General features: G+C 47.2%; 1 protein-coding gene across 1 annotated transcript in view; it reads right to left on the bottom strand.

The window, feature by feature from the left end:
* ZFHX3 (zinc finger homeobox 3) overlaps positions 1 to 1391 on the bottom strand; it is a 393056-nt gene extending 391665 nt beyond the window's left edge. The window contains exon 1 of the mRNA XM_077184852.1: positions 1273 to 1391. The gene's annotated coding sequence lies outside the window, so the exon portion shown is untranslated. The remainder of the gene's footprint in view (positions 1 to 1272) is intronic.
* Positions 1392 to 13803: the final 12412 nt, after the last annotated feature.

Genomic DNA, 13803 nt, shown 5'->3' with positions numbered 1-13803 from the left:
CATTTGTTTTTTTTCCCAGTGAATTAATGCCAGTGATGTTCTGCAGAACCACACATGGTCACTGCCACCTCGGGGTGCTGGCAGACATCCCCAGCAGCACTCCACTCCCCTGAAAATCACTCTCTGCATGGAATAACCACATAGAAACCTAAGACGTGATCAGGCGTACCCAAATCACCAGGTCAGCAAACAGAGGGGAAGGAAAAATGCACCACAAAGTTTGTGCCTCTTGCACAGGAAATATTAATTTTGCATCAAGGTGTGTGTCGTCACCGCAGTGTCCCCCAGCCCGGCAGCACAGCTGGGGGTGCCACCCGTGGCCCCGCCAGGCGTGGGGAGCGCAGGCACCGATTTTAAATCCTATTCAGACTCGAGATCTGCTTTGTTCAGCAATCACCTGGCTACTCTTATTCTTCGTGGCTCTTTTATTAAAATGTGGATAAAGCAAAAGGCAAAGGATAAAATTAAATTCCATTGACTGTAAATTTCTAAATCATCCCTCCAATAAAGGCTTTTCCTTTAATAACAAAAACGCCTTTCCCATCTTTTTGCCGATCTCGGCGTATACTCGCAATAAAACAGGGCTGCGTGAAAACCTTTGTAACTCGACCCTTCCAGTGCATAAATTAATCATTTTCCAAATCCTGTATTTTCTTTCCTTAAGTTCCCGGGCGCGGGGGTCGTGCCCCCGCCCAGCCTTGACCATCGCAAAATTCAAATTCCCACTAATGATGAGTGTAATCATCGCAATCACCATCACCATCATCATCGCCAGGAAAGCCGGATCCTGTTGGCCCCTGACATCAATCAGCGACGCGGGGGGAGCCAGCCGCCCCCCCCTGCGCCCCCCGGCAGCGATCGCCTCCGTTCCCCGCGTGTCGGAGTCGCCCCCGCTCCCATCCCGGCCTCGCACCTCCGCCGCTCCCAGGGCGGGACGGGACGGGACGAGTGAGACGGGACGGGCGGGACGGGGCCGGTGCCCCCCATGTCCCCCCCGAGCCCCGGGTGGGAAAGGAGCGAGCGAGGGAGGGAGCGAGGGGAGGGGGAGCAGCCGCACGTGTGACGCGCCCGGCCGCCCATTTGCATATTCACATCAGCGCCGCGCCCACTTAAGCAGCGCGAGGCGAAGGTGTCTCCTCCACCCACCACCCACCACCCACCCACCACCCAGCTCCCACCTCCACCTTCCCTCCCGCTCCCCGCAAGCCGCGCTCCCAGCCCAAAAGCGAGGGCGCGGGGGGCCGGCGGGAGGGTGGGCGCAGGCTGCCTTACCTCCGCTCCCGCGCTACCAGGGATTCCCCGTGGTTCCGCCAGGAATTTTGGAGAGCCATCCTTCAAGGGTTTTTAGTTCTGTCTTTCTCTCTCTTCCTCCTCCTCCTCCTCCTCTTCCCGTGTTGTGACTGGGTTTATAAAAAAAATAAAAAAAGACAACTCCATGTAAGCTCGCAGCCAGGGCACGGCGAAGTCTGGGGCTCCGGGGGGAGGGAGCAGCGGAGGGAGGGTCACAGCTCCATGCCTTACAAAAGGCAACCCAAAGCCTGGATATTTTTTTTAATATCGTACACAAAACGCTGCCGCACATATACACGTAACACAGGCCCCAGACCTGGCGCTAATTAGGTTTTTGCCAAAAACTGTCGAGGTTCAGCCTATGACACGAATGAACGCAGCGGGGCTGGGACTCATGAGCCCTCACCTGCCCGAGCCCCCCAGCGCTCAGCCCTCACCTGCCCGAGCCTCCCGGAGCGGGTGCCCAGGAGGGCGAGCGTTTATGGGGCGCGTCGAGAGCTCCCACGACGGCGGGGACCCAGGTCAGCCGTAACCACGCGGCACCGACCTGGACTATTTCAACCCGAGCGCTGTTCCAGGGGTATTTTTGCACAAATTAATTTTACTATTTCACAGCTCCACTCACAGTGGGGAAAAGGAAAAAAAAATTAATAATGAGGGTTGTGTATCCCCTTGCAAACGTCACAGAAGCAGCATCGCGTGTGCCGGGATGGGTCTCCAGGAGCACAGGCCTATTGTTCTAAGGACACGGCTTTTGTGAGCGGGGCAGCACAGCCAGGCTGGAGCAGGAGGAGGAGGAGGAGGAAGAGGGGAGGGAAGCCCTTGCACAAGCACACCGTGCACCGCAGCACTGTTTCACACACTCGCGTTAGATGTTTGCTGAAAATACACGGTGCACACGTGTGGCACTTTTTTCCAAACATGTCATTACCGGGAATGATTAAGGGCTTCGTTGCTTCCCAGTGCAAGGTCTCGGCTTGGATTGCTGACTGATGACTGAATTGCCCTGTACACCTGGTAACAGGATTTTAGTGTGAGGACAGGGGGGAAAAAATGCACTTTCTTGACTGTTTTTTCATACGCTGAATATTTAGGAAAGAGTCAAATTAAATTTTGCAATTGGCAAAAGCAAATGTGCTCCTAAGCTGAAGCATTGAAGTCGTGTTTCATGCTGGAGTACATTCTATGGGGAAGTTACACGGCCCTGAAACAGGCGTTGTGTGTCAGAAAGGCTGGGATGCTCAGCCCGGGCGGGGGTGTCCGTGCCCCAGCTCCGTGTGCAGGGGAGCTGGGGGCCGAGGCAGACAATGGGAGCTGGAGGCGAGCAGGGAGGTAGAGAGGGGTCTGCCCGTGCCCCCCCGGCCAGGAAAGCAGGTCACTCCTTATCAACTGGGTAAGCAAACGCCAAAACAAAGCGTGGGGCTGGATTTTGACGAGCCAGACACGTTTTCTTACAAAAAATAATTTCCCTGCCTTTGTTTCTCCTCTTCTCCTTCAAAGGAAGGGGAAGAGCAGGCTGCTGTGTTCACACTGGCTTTCCAAGGGAAATAAAGATGATTTTTAAGAATCTGTCTGCCAAGCATGAGTTACTTGTTCTACCCCCTCCAAAAAGAAAAAAGAAAAAAAAATCCTCAACAAGACTCAAAGGATTCCTGAAATAAAGAAGAAAGAAAAACATCCAAAACATTAGACACAGAAACATTATATTTCAATATTATCATATGAATTAAATGTAATCCTTGAAGCGACTCGTCCCAGGGGTCACATATTAGGCCATTTTTTTCTTTTTTTTTTTATTTAATAGAGGTCACCCAGGCTGAAAAGCAGAACCCAAATGAAAAGCATCTTCAATGTGGTTATAACATGAGCTGGACGAGGTCAGGCAGTGTCTTGTATGGCCTCATAAAAAATACATAACCAGACAGCCTAATAGTATTTCTTTGCATTCATTTTTGGATGGGAGCTGGCGGGTGGGGGAGGGGGCTGGGAGAGGGCCACAACCGCCTGTGCATTTCCATAATGGGCAGCTTCTCCTACGTTCCAGTTAGGGAAAAAATGAACATTCCTTTTAACACATCCCTGGGTTAGCTCACTTTAAAGAGCCATCCTACAGACAATTGCTGTGGCCTCGAGAAAGTGAGAGAGGAGTGAGGCATCGCCCATCTCTCTGCCTCTCTCACACACACACACACATGTATTCACTGCAGACATGCTACCGTCATGCTTAATTGGGAGTGCAACCACCTTGGGCTTGCTTTCATCAACACTGGCTTATGGATGTTGTTATTTGTCCATACACACGCCCAGGCTGATTAATTTGAATTATTTCTCTTCTGAAGAGAAGCAGAGGAACCCCCCATTCCAAGGAGTCCCTCTATCCACACACACCGGGGAGGGCTTTGCCCACCACCAGGATTTACACAGGTTTTGGGTGGGAGAGGGGGTGAGAGAAAGGCAAGGAGTAAAAGGGGAAGGCGGGGCGGGGGGGCGGTGTAAATAAAAATAACCAGTGCTAAAAATGCGGGGTGAGAAGGGAATCTGTAAATCTCGCCTCCCTTCCCCCTCCCCAAATGCCGCCTGGAGCCGGGTGACCCTGCGGGGAGCGGAGCCGCAGAGGTGACCCGATGCTAACCAGCCTGTTAGAACTAATAAGGTGTGCGCCTAAGCCAGGGGCTGACACTGGGGCATTGTGGAAATAACTCTCCTTGTTATTGCCCATCCTCAGCTTGAAATTTACTGCTCCTTTGCATTATTAAAGAGACAGCTTGCGTGCGCGATGGGGGAGAGGCTGGGCAGGAGGAAGAACCGCGCACGCTTTTTTAATGGTATGTTTGTGCTCTCTCTAGTCTTTAGATTCAGATTCAGAGCATTAAAGCATGCTGGGTTAATGGGTTGTTATTTATTATTTGAATAAAATCTGGTTTAGAAAAATAAAAAAAGACTATTTTTTCCCCCACTATGGCAAATGGTCAGAAAAAAGGAAAGGTGTGAAACAGTTAAGATCAGGCTGAGGCCTTGTGGAACAAACTCTGCCCCAAACGTTTCCAGTAGCACGCTCCACATTTACATCAGATGTGAGCAGAGCTGAAAACACCCAACATGGTGGATAACAGGGACTGCATGATGGAAACACAAAAGGACCTGCTGCATTGTGGGGCCATGCTCAGCAGGGCCATGTGAAAGGGTGTCAGAACACCTGAAATCATTCCAGGACTCTGCGTTCTGTAAATACAGAGACATTGGGTATCTTGGGGCAAAGATGAACACGGTGGAAAAATTTACTTTGTCTCCATCCCTGCTCCCACTGCTCCTGCAGCACACACCCTCCACCCTCTGTGCTGATTCCCACAACATTCCCAGGATAACAGGTGAGACACCCCAGAGAGGGTCCCTGCTAGGTCCGGCTGGGCAGACACACACCAATCCCGTGATGTATACTGGCACCTGAGAGATCACATTTTACAGAAACTGAGCTGAACTGCTCTTGCAGATGCGTTTGCCTTCTCTGAGTCAGTTTTTATGGACAGGCATTTTCAACTTGACCTCTGAGGGTCTGCAGAGCCCATCTGGCACCAGCAGGGCACAGGCAGAGCCTGCAGCAGCTGCTGCCAGGGGAGCCCCTACCAGAACTGGGACTCAAGTATTATTAATTTTCTGCAGCAAAGCAGCTGAGTGCACATGGGAGACATTGCTGAGAATGGGGATCAATGATAAATAACATCCTCAAGGTAAATACAGAACAGGATTGAGCCGTTCATGGCAATTGGCCGAGCCAAGGGTGGCTTGCATGGAGCTGAGCTGAGGGGGTGGGTGCTTTATGGTCAGGGATTCACAAAATCAGCTACTGGAGGGATTTGAGAGAATTCTTAAGAGTATGAGAGCCACAGCAATTCTTGAGCTGTCCAAGGCAACTGGGCTTTCCTGCACATTCAGAGACATCCTTGCTACAGTGGGAATCAGTGAAGGAAATTTCATGAGATGCATGTAACTGCCATTACACACTGAAACAATGTAAATGATATACATATAGTCCTGAACACTCATGGATCAGAGGTGGGGCTTGAAACGAGACCCTCAGAGCACACCAAGCTCTCTCTCAGAGAGCCAGCGTGTCCCACAACACCTTGAACAGGTCCCAGTGTGAACATGTCCATCACTTCTGTCCCAAACCATCCTGTCCCCATCACAACCAGCAAGAGTCAGTGGCATCAGTGCACAGAGCAGGTTGAAATGTTTACTAAGCATGGTGGGGGAACAAATCACAAACAAAAAGCTTCAGAGCAAGGGGCAACTGTCAGTTAAGGCAAGGAAATGAAATCTAGGCGTTTGAAAGCACCAAATATAAACAAGGAATTAAAGCTGATACCTGACAAAGAGGTAGAAACAAACCAGAGGCCTTGCTGCCCCCTCCCAGTTATTATTCCCTTTCTGGCATCCTGATTTCATGAATCATCCAAAGTAGCCAAACAGGTCCTATCAGCATCTGAACATACAGACATTTCCAACTCCTCCGTCCCCAAAGGGTGAAGTAACTTTTATCAACACATTATTATATGGCTCACTTACCTACACTGTATTTGATCATTTTTAAATACACATTTTTAATCCTATCCCTCCTATAAGTAATAATAACAGCAAAAAGCATGATGCTCCACATTTCAGTTGGAATATCCAAATGTTTCAGGGTAAAATCAAAGGTGTGGAGACTCAGAGGACTGTGTTAAGCAGCTCTTGTGCTCAGCCTTCAGGTGGTAAAGCTTAAGTAACAAGAGTATTCGAACCGTGGCCACACTCTACTGGATTTAAAAATACAATTTTCAGAACTGATTGCCAAACTCTGATCTCATGTCCATTTTTTTCAGTTCTATCAGCTGATCCCATATAAAGTACTATTTCTCCTTAGGAACCCAGGCAAAGCAAGGCTGCCAGAGAGGAGAGGGTGGATTGGAGGGTTTCTAATCCCCTGCAGCTCTCACAGCAATGTCCTCCTGAATGGACATCAAAACCACACTTACAGAAACAAAAGCCAAAATTATTCCCTGCGTACAGTCCCCCCATAAGGCCCTCTGGTGTTTACCTGCCTCACTTCTTGAAACTCTTCAAGGATTCTCTTGCCATTTTGGATTCTCTGGATTATAATGGAATCACAGAATCACAGATTGTTCTGGGCTGGAAGGGCCTTAAAGCCCATTCCATCTCACCCTCTGCCATGGCAGGGACACCTTCCACTATCCCAGGCTGCTCCCAGCCCCATCCAGCCTGGTCTGGGACACTTCCAGGGATCCAGGGGCAGCCACAGCTGCTCTGGGCACCTGTGCCAGGGCCTCACCACCCTCACAGGCAAGAATTTTTTTCCAGCATCTAATGTAAATCTACTTTCCTGCAGCTGAAAGACAGTTCATTCATATGCTATTAGTCTAAAATCTGCTTCTCCTGCCTTTGTGGTGTCTAACACACTTGGAATTGTTGGCTGTGAGCCCACATTGTCGCTATGGTTTTGTACTGAGCAGAGAGCAGGTGGAAGGTGCTGGGTGTCACCTGCCACTGAATTCTGCTCCAGTTATCAGTACATCCCAAATAAGTATGTTCTCATTCCTAAATCTGTAATTCCATGATGTGCCCATGCACAGAGTCCCAACAGGCAGGACCACAGCAGGTAGGAGGCACTGAGCCAACAGCCCCGTTCTGCCTTGGTCTCCTGCAGCCTTCTGCCAGGACTCTAGTTCTGCCCTCCCCTGCTCCCGAATATCCCAGCAACCCACAGCCACCTAAAACAGCTGCAGAATGCCAGAAAACTCTGCAACTAATCCTGTAACTTTATTATATCCATAACAAATATACGGGTGCGTTTTAAGGCATTCTTTTGGGAAACAGAAAAATAAACCAACTGTTTTGTACAGAACAGGACTCACCTGCTCAATTTTCTAAGCTGTATCATTCTCAGTTACTGAAAAGCAGCTCGCAAAGCTTTTAGCACCCAAAACCTAATACTTAAATATATTAAGCCCCTGCATGTGTCCTCTGAAAAGTTCTGAAGGGGTTTGGGTTTTTTGTTCATTCTGGTTTGAGTGCAGAACTGGTACAGAAGGCCAGGGTTTCTGTGGTGAAGGTGTGCTTCAGGCCCTGGACACGCCACCTGCTGCATTCTGGGCTGTGGATGGTTCCTCAATGCTCCTGCAGCATGAGGGCAGCAATCTTCCCCAAGTCTCATCTGTTGTAGCTATTTAAGCTAAAACTCCACAAGACAGGGAGTGAAATTTTAGCTCCTCACAGCCCAGTGAGTTTGGCTCACTCCTTATAAACACACAGAGTCGGTTAAGCAAGTTCAGGTGTCTGTGTAGTGAAACCCTGATCTGGGCTGTGGTGTCTCAGCGCTTTTAGAGTGCTAAGAATAAGAACGTGGTGGCATATCCAGGACTACACTGCAGCCACAGAAATGCAGAGTCTCCGTTTTCAGTCATCTGAACACTGCCAAAACCATCTACGCAGAAAAACACCCAGGCAGCGGTCCAGGGCGGGTGACTGGGGAAATGCTTCCTCCTCTCCACTTACAGCCAGCAGTGCTGCATCCGTGTGCAAAACAGAGCAGGAAAGCAGAGATCACAACTGGGATTTCAACCCCGCAGAGAACTGCATTAGGAGTGAGAGCTGCAGAGAGCAGTCTTTCAAATGAGGCTGTTCCAGGAGGAAAACGTGCCATGGGACTCGAGGAGGTGAGAACAGAGAAGCCTCGAGGTGTTTCAGTGTCTGCACCGCCTGGTTCAGGAGAATCCTCTGCCTCACAAGAGGCTCCTCCATGAGCAGCTGGCAGTTCTGCATGGAATAGAGAAGCTCCTGGAGAAGACCATGATTCCCACCAAAGGACACAAAAGGAAGCCTATGAATCATTAAATAAATCCCCACACCTGACTACAACTGAGAGTGATATGGAGGAAGATGCTGAATTTGTCTCAGTGATGAAACTTGCTCCTTTTTAGGCCGATTCTGGGAAGATATTTCAGTGCCTAAAAGACTTTGTTGTTAGGGGAAAATTAAAAATATTCAGCTTTTTTGTTAAGGATCATGCTACAACTCCAAGCTGTCATAAGTACAAAAATCTGGTTTCTGAACATCAAAAAAATAGAAACTCATATACCCTCAATGGTCAGTTGATGCAGAATAATGGCATTACTTTTTTATTGCTGTTGCATAAGAATTTCAGAATCATATAGTCAATATTGCAATTTAACTATTAAGAAATTGAATGAGTGTGCCTATCTTTCAAAATTAAGATCTAAAATATTCTACATCATATCAATATTTGTGTCATTCTCGTTTCTTAAAGGGTGTGGCTGTGGCTCTGCACTGTAAGAGGTGCAGAGTAATTCTGATTGGATTTCCTTAATGAGTTGGGGCCTACATTAATAAAAACCTAGGCATGAACTTTAAACATACTCAGTTGTAACTCCCCAGATGCCCTTAACTTGGAATAAGGACATCTTTATTTTATTCTATTTAATGGTTCTTAAAGTTGGGACCAAGAAACCACTGCCATTAGTGGAATTCCTTCGAGTCACCTTGCACAACCACACAGAGCCGACTCGTTCATAAATTTTACTGTTTAATGGAATTCTAGAGACTATAGTTAAAGAGCCAGTGGTTTGGAGAAGTTAAACTAAGCCAAAAAAGCCCATTATTCTGGATGGAGTGATCATGAGTAGAACTATACTGGCCCAGGAGGTGTAACCTTCCTGCATCAACAGGGCCTGAACAGCTCAACTCCTCCTGAAGCTCAACGGCCTTTGTGTTCCTAAACCAGATATTTTCAGAGAGATATGCATCCATTTGAAAAATAAAAAATAAAAGTGAAAGAAATAAAAAATTTTTAAATTATCTGGGAGAAAATTTGGAGTATGAAGCCATGAAACTGAACCTACATGCTTCTGTCTCAAGCTTGCTCCTCACCTCCCTCTGCCAGCGACTGGATATGTATGACATAAGGAATAAACAAAATCTCTTCCAGAAGGATCAAGAAAGGCATTGTAAGAACACACAGTCAATTAAATATTATCTGCAACTCTTGTGCCACACCTCTAAACAAGAAAGCACAAAGCCCATTCCCTTTACCAGCAGCTTACTCATGTAAGTGCCAGCTGACAAGTCTCATGCACGATGAAATAGATATTCTGACTAACTCCATGATTATTCCTGGAATTGTAAATACAGGGGGTGTTGGCACTGTGACTTTAACAAAAACCACAAACTATACAGGCAGCACAGACGTTCTGCTGCACAGTTTAGATTTAATCTCCAAAGTCGCGGCATATGGTGCAGGCAGTTTTTATACAAAGACGTGGAAATGTACACAAAGAAAATGTACTCCAAAATAAGGCAGTGCAGGCCCAGCCCTACCCAGGGTACGTTCGTGTTCATTAACTGGAACAGAATCAGCCCAGCCCAGCTGCCCCTCAGGACTCCCCTTCCATGGAACGCAGATCTGGGGCCAGCTCCAGTCAGGCTCCCGTGCCTCAGCCCCGTGACCACAGACTGAGACCTCTGCATCCAAACCCATGACCTCAGTTTGGTGATCTTGGAGGAACAGCTCAACTGGCCCCAGCTAATTATAACTTAATTAGGCTTAAGGGAAGTTTTTTCTTCAGAAGAATTAAAAACCTCAGCTGGTTTTCAGCAGAACTGTGGATTTTGCCAGGTGAGCTAAGCTCATCCCTCACTCAGTCGATCAAAAACTCTGTGATTCCAATCCCACCTCACCACCGGCTTCGCTCTCCACAATGCCTCTGGGAAGGAATTATCCCAAATGTCACCATTGCTCTACTTGATATCACCAGCTCAATCTCACAGCAGGAGGCAAAAACAGCTGGACTCTCAAATAAGATTTTGAATTAACAAAATTTAATTACTTGAATTAAAATTAGTCTCTTCACATTTTTCTACTCTGTATTTCATTGTTAAATTCAGATCTGAAATTACAGTTTCCTTTGCTAGTTTTATACCCTCCTTTCTACCCTAAATTTCAGATAAGCTATTCAGAAAGGAGAATGAGTTTTCACAGAAGGGACACAGAATAAAGCACACATGGTTTAGCACCAAATAATTCCCATCTGGAAGTCTGAAGCCAGGGCTTCAGGAACTTTCACCTTTTATTTTAACCTGCTTATGCCGATCACAGTTCCAAAGTACATGGACATGGTATTTCCTAAAGCTAAAAAAAGCACTGAAAACTGATCATAAGGAAGGATTTAGGGGGGAAACAACCCAAACCACAAAAGAAACATATTAAATGTCTAAAAAGACAACTGGACAATGAAGAAAGGTGACAACTTCAGCTGAAAGGAGTCTCGGTTTATCAGTGGTATAAAGTCAGCAATTAAAATAGAAAACCCAGATGACAAATGGAAACAAGGGCAATAGGTAATGAGTAAAATGAACCAGAAGCTGTGGGCAGCAGGACATGAGTGGGGGAGGCTGAAGAGAGCAGGAAAATGGTTACAAAGTTGGGATACTCAGCTTTTAATTCTAGAAAAACACACAGAAGTCATAGCTCTGATAGAAAACCACAATGAGATGATGATGGCAAAATGGAAAATATGAAGTAGAAAACGTAGAAGTCTTCACAGTTCTTACTTCAAATGATGGATTTTGAGAAAGTTACCAAAGAACCATGAAGCACTTAAGAGGTTTGTGGTGCTGAGCTCTGGTGAAATTAAATAAGGCTTTAGCAACTGGAAGGAGAATGTTGGTCAGTTCTGGGCAGAGCAGATGTTCTCCAACACCCACAGCTGGCTGAGGGTTCAGGAGGCTCTGGAGGGTCCACCTGGGAGCAGCGACTGGTGGGCAAAGAACTGATCCCTCCATGAAGAGCACAGACCAGTGTCTGCAGGACTGTGCCAGGCACAGCCTGGGGCAAGAGTTTAAGAATAATAAGAATAATAAGAATAATAAGAATAATAAGAATAATAATAACATTATTGATGGTTAAGATGACGTAGAAATCACAGAGTCAGAGAACCACAGAAGGGCTTGGAAGGGACCTTAGAGCTCTTCTCATTCCACCCCCTGCCCTGGACTTGGACACTTCCAGAGATCCAGGGACAGCCACAGCTGCTCTGGGCAATCTGTGCCACGGCCTGCCCACCCTCCCAGAGAAGGAATCCTTCCCAACCCTGCCCTCTGGCAGTGGGAAGCCATTCCCTTTGTCCTGCCACACCAGGTCCTTGCCCCTCTATGTCTTGTACTTTACTGTAGGAAAAACAAAGATCTGGTGATGAAGTTAGAAGACAACTCAAATCAGAGGATACACTTCTTACCACAACTGTAATAAATTTCTGCAAAATGTTTGGATACGGGGGTTTGATACTCCATGGGACAATTCTAACCCTAACTTCAGTGCCATTCTTGAGCAGAAGCCAAGTAAATGTCTTGTTTTGGACTAGAAAAATCAGTAATTAAGAAAAACTCAATTTCTAGAGAGGTCATGCAGCCCAAGACTTCTGCAGCTTAACATTCTAAGGTGGAAAGAAAAGGAAAAAAAACCCCAACCAACCCAAAACCACAACAACAACAAAAATGCCCTCAGAGTGCCCTTATCAAGTCAAACCCCCAACCATTCCAGTGTAAGCACTCTCTTGCACTTGGGGTACTTCTCTGCCCTTTTTCTTGGCAGTAAAGTGGAGCCGGCTACAAATGCAGGGTCTGGAGCATTTCTGCTGTCTGAAGGATGAAATGAGACTTTTAAAATGTTTGTTTTGAAGCACAATTTACAGCAAGGATCTGGGCTGAAACCACATCCCTGTGCTGGAGAGGGGATGAAAGGCCCAGCAGGGAATAAAGCAATAGAAATATCATTGCAATACCCCAAAGTCCATCATGGGCAGGGCAGGGCAGCACGAGGCTGTGTGCCTCAGCAGGGGCACACACGGTTCACGGGGCATGGCAGGAACACAACACATGGCACAGACACGTCCCACGTGTTCTGCCTTCTCCAAAGCACCAGCTCAGCCTGGCTGTTGTCCTTGCCCCTGTCCCCAGTGGTGCCCTGTGTCATCCCAAGGTCATGGTGCCCAATGCCATCTCCAGCCATCCCAAGGCCATGCACAGAGGTCACATGGGACAGGACGGCCCCTTGCCCAGTGACCCCCTGCCACCAGGCAGCTTTTCCATCTCTGCCCCTCGGAAGAGAGTGCAGGGAGTGAGAGCGCACAGATTTGAATTCATTTTCATCCTTATCAGCTCTGAAAGATGCAGAAAAAAGAGAATTGCTGGGGAGCTTTGTGCTTGCAGCCACCACGCGGGTTGGTTGAGGACACGCTGGTAAACGTCTGCTGGAATATCTCTTTTTAAATTAGGAAAAAAGGTGGGGGGCTTGGAAAACAGGTTTTAGTGTCCCAATGAAAGCACGACAGCAACAATTTATAATTTTCTGCTGTCCAGTTCCCTCCATATTTCTCCGTGGCTGCGCATCCCTCCTCTCCGCTCCCCCCACATCCATCCTCCATTTCCCGCTGACTCCTCGGCACACGCTCCAGCCTCCTGTGAAATGGTGGCGTGCAGAGGGAAGGCAGGAAGAGAGGGAATAAGAAAGGGGCTACGGTGGGGAGGGCAGGGGAAAGAGATTGAGAGAGACAGAGAGAATGTCAAAGCTCAAGTCTGGCATTTGCCTATTTAAATTCAATCACGCAGCCCTCGCCGAGCTGGAAATGGATGGCCTGCGTTATGAATTTCTGATCAGACGGCTGATAGGTTATGAGTGGGGACATAATCCCATTGAGGAAGGCTTTTTCCCAAGCAAGGGCAAGCAATAACTGCCCTTCCGAGATGGCTCTTTGCTTTGCCCTTTTAATTTTTTTTTTCCTTTCCTTAAAAAAAAAAAAAGTCCAAATAAGCATTTTTATGATGATAAATGTGTAATAATCATTCACTCTGCCTGCATCTGAAATGGGAGATGCCTTGGTGAAGCAGACATGCACTCAAAATAAACTGCCATATTTTTTCTTTTTTAAACCTAATTAGAATTCTTGCCTTCGCTCAGCTCATTTTGTACCAACAGTAGTGATCTAAAAAGAAAGTGAAAGGAATGAACACGTGCATTGAGACCGGTATTTTTAATACCCTGCAGGGTTTTTAATGTTTTATAGTTTGCCTTTTTTAACACGATGTGTTTACATAAAAGGATACAAAAAATTTTTCTTCAACTGGCAAGAACTGCTGGCACACAGTGAGGCAAGCCAGAAATCAGCTCAGAAGATGTTTTCTTACATCGACCCATGTGACGTGGTCATGTTGTACTGAACTAATTGAAGGAGCTGAGGACACTGGCAGATTTGTAGTAGCCAAATTCACCAGGCAGAGAGAGAGCAGCAACCAAGGTGGTGTGTGCCTACCCCAGGGCCTCCACCATCTCACACACAACTTTGGTACTATCAAAAGCAGAAAACAGGGAGTTTCCTACTTAAAATTCAAGATCTATGGGCTGAAACAACACCCATCCCAGTGTGCAGGGACTGGAACCAGTCC

Source organism: Agelaius phoeniceus, chromosome 12 (assembly GCF_051311805.1).
Source record: "Agelaius phoeniceus isolate bAgePho1 chromosome 12, bAgePho1.hap1, whole genome shotgun sequence".
Classification (NCBI taxonomy): domain Eukaryota; kingdom Metazoa; phylum Chordata; class Aves; order Passeriformes; family Icteridae; genus Agelaius; species Agelaius phoeniceus.
Note: the sequence above shows the minus strand (reverse complement) of the source record. Positions and strands in the feature narration are given on the sequence as shown.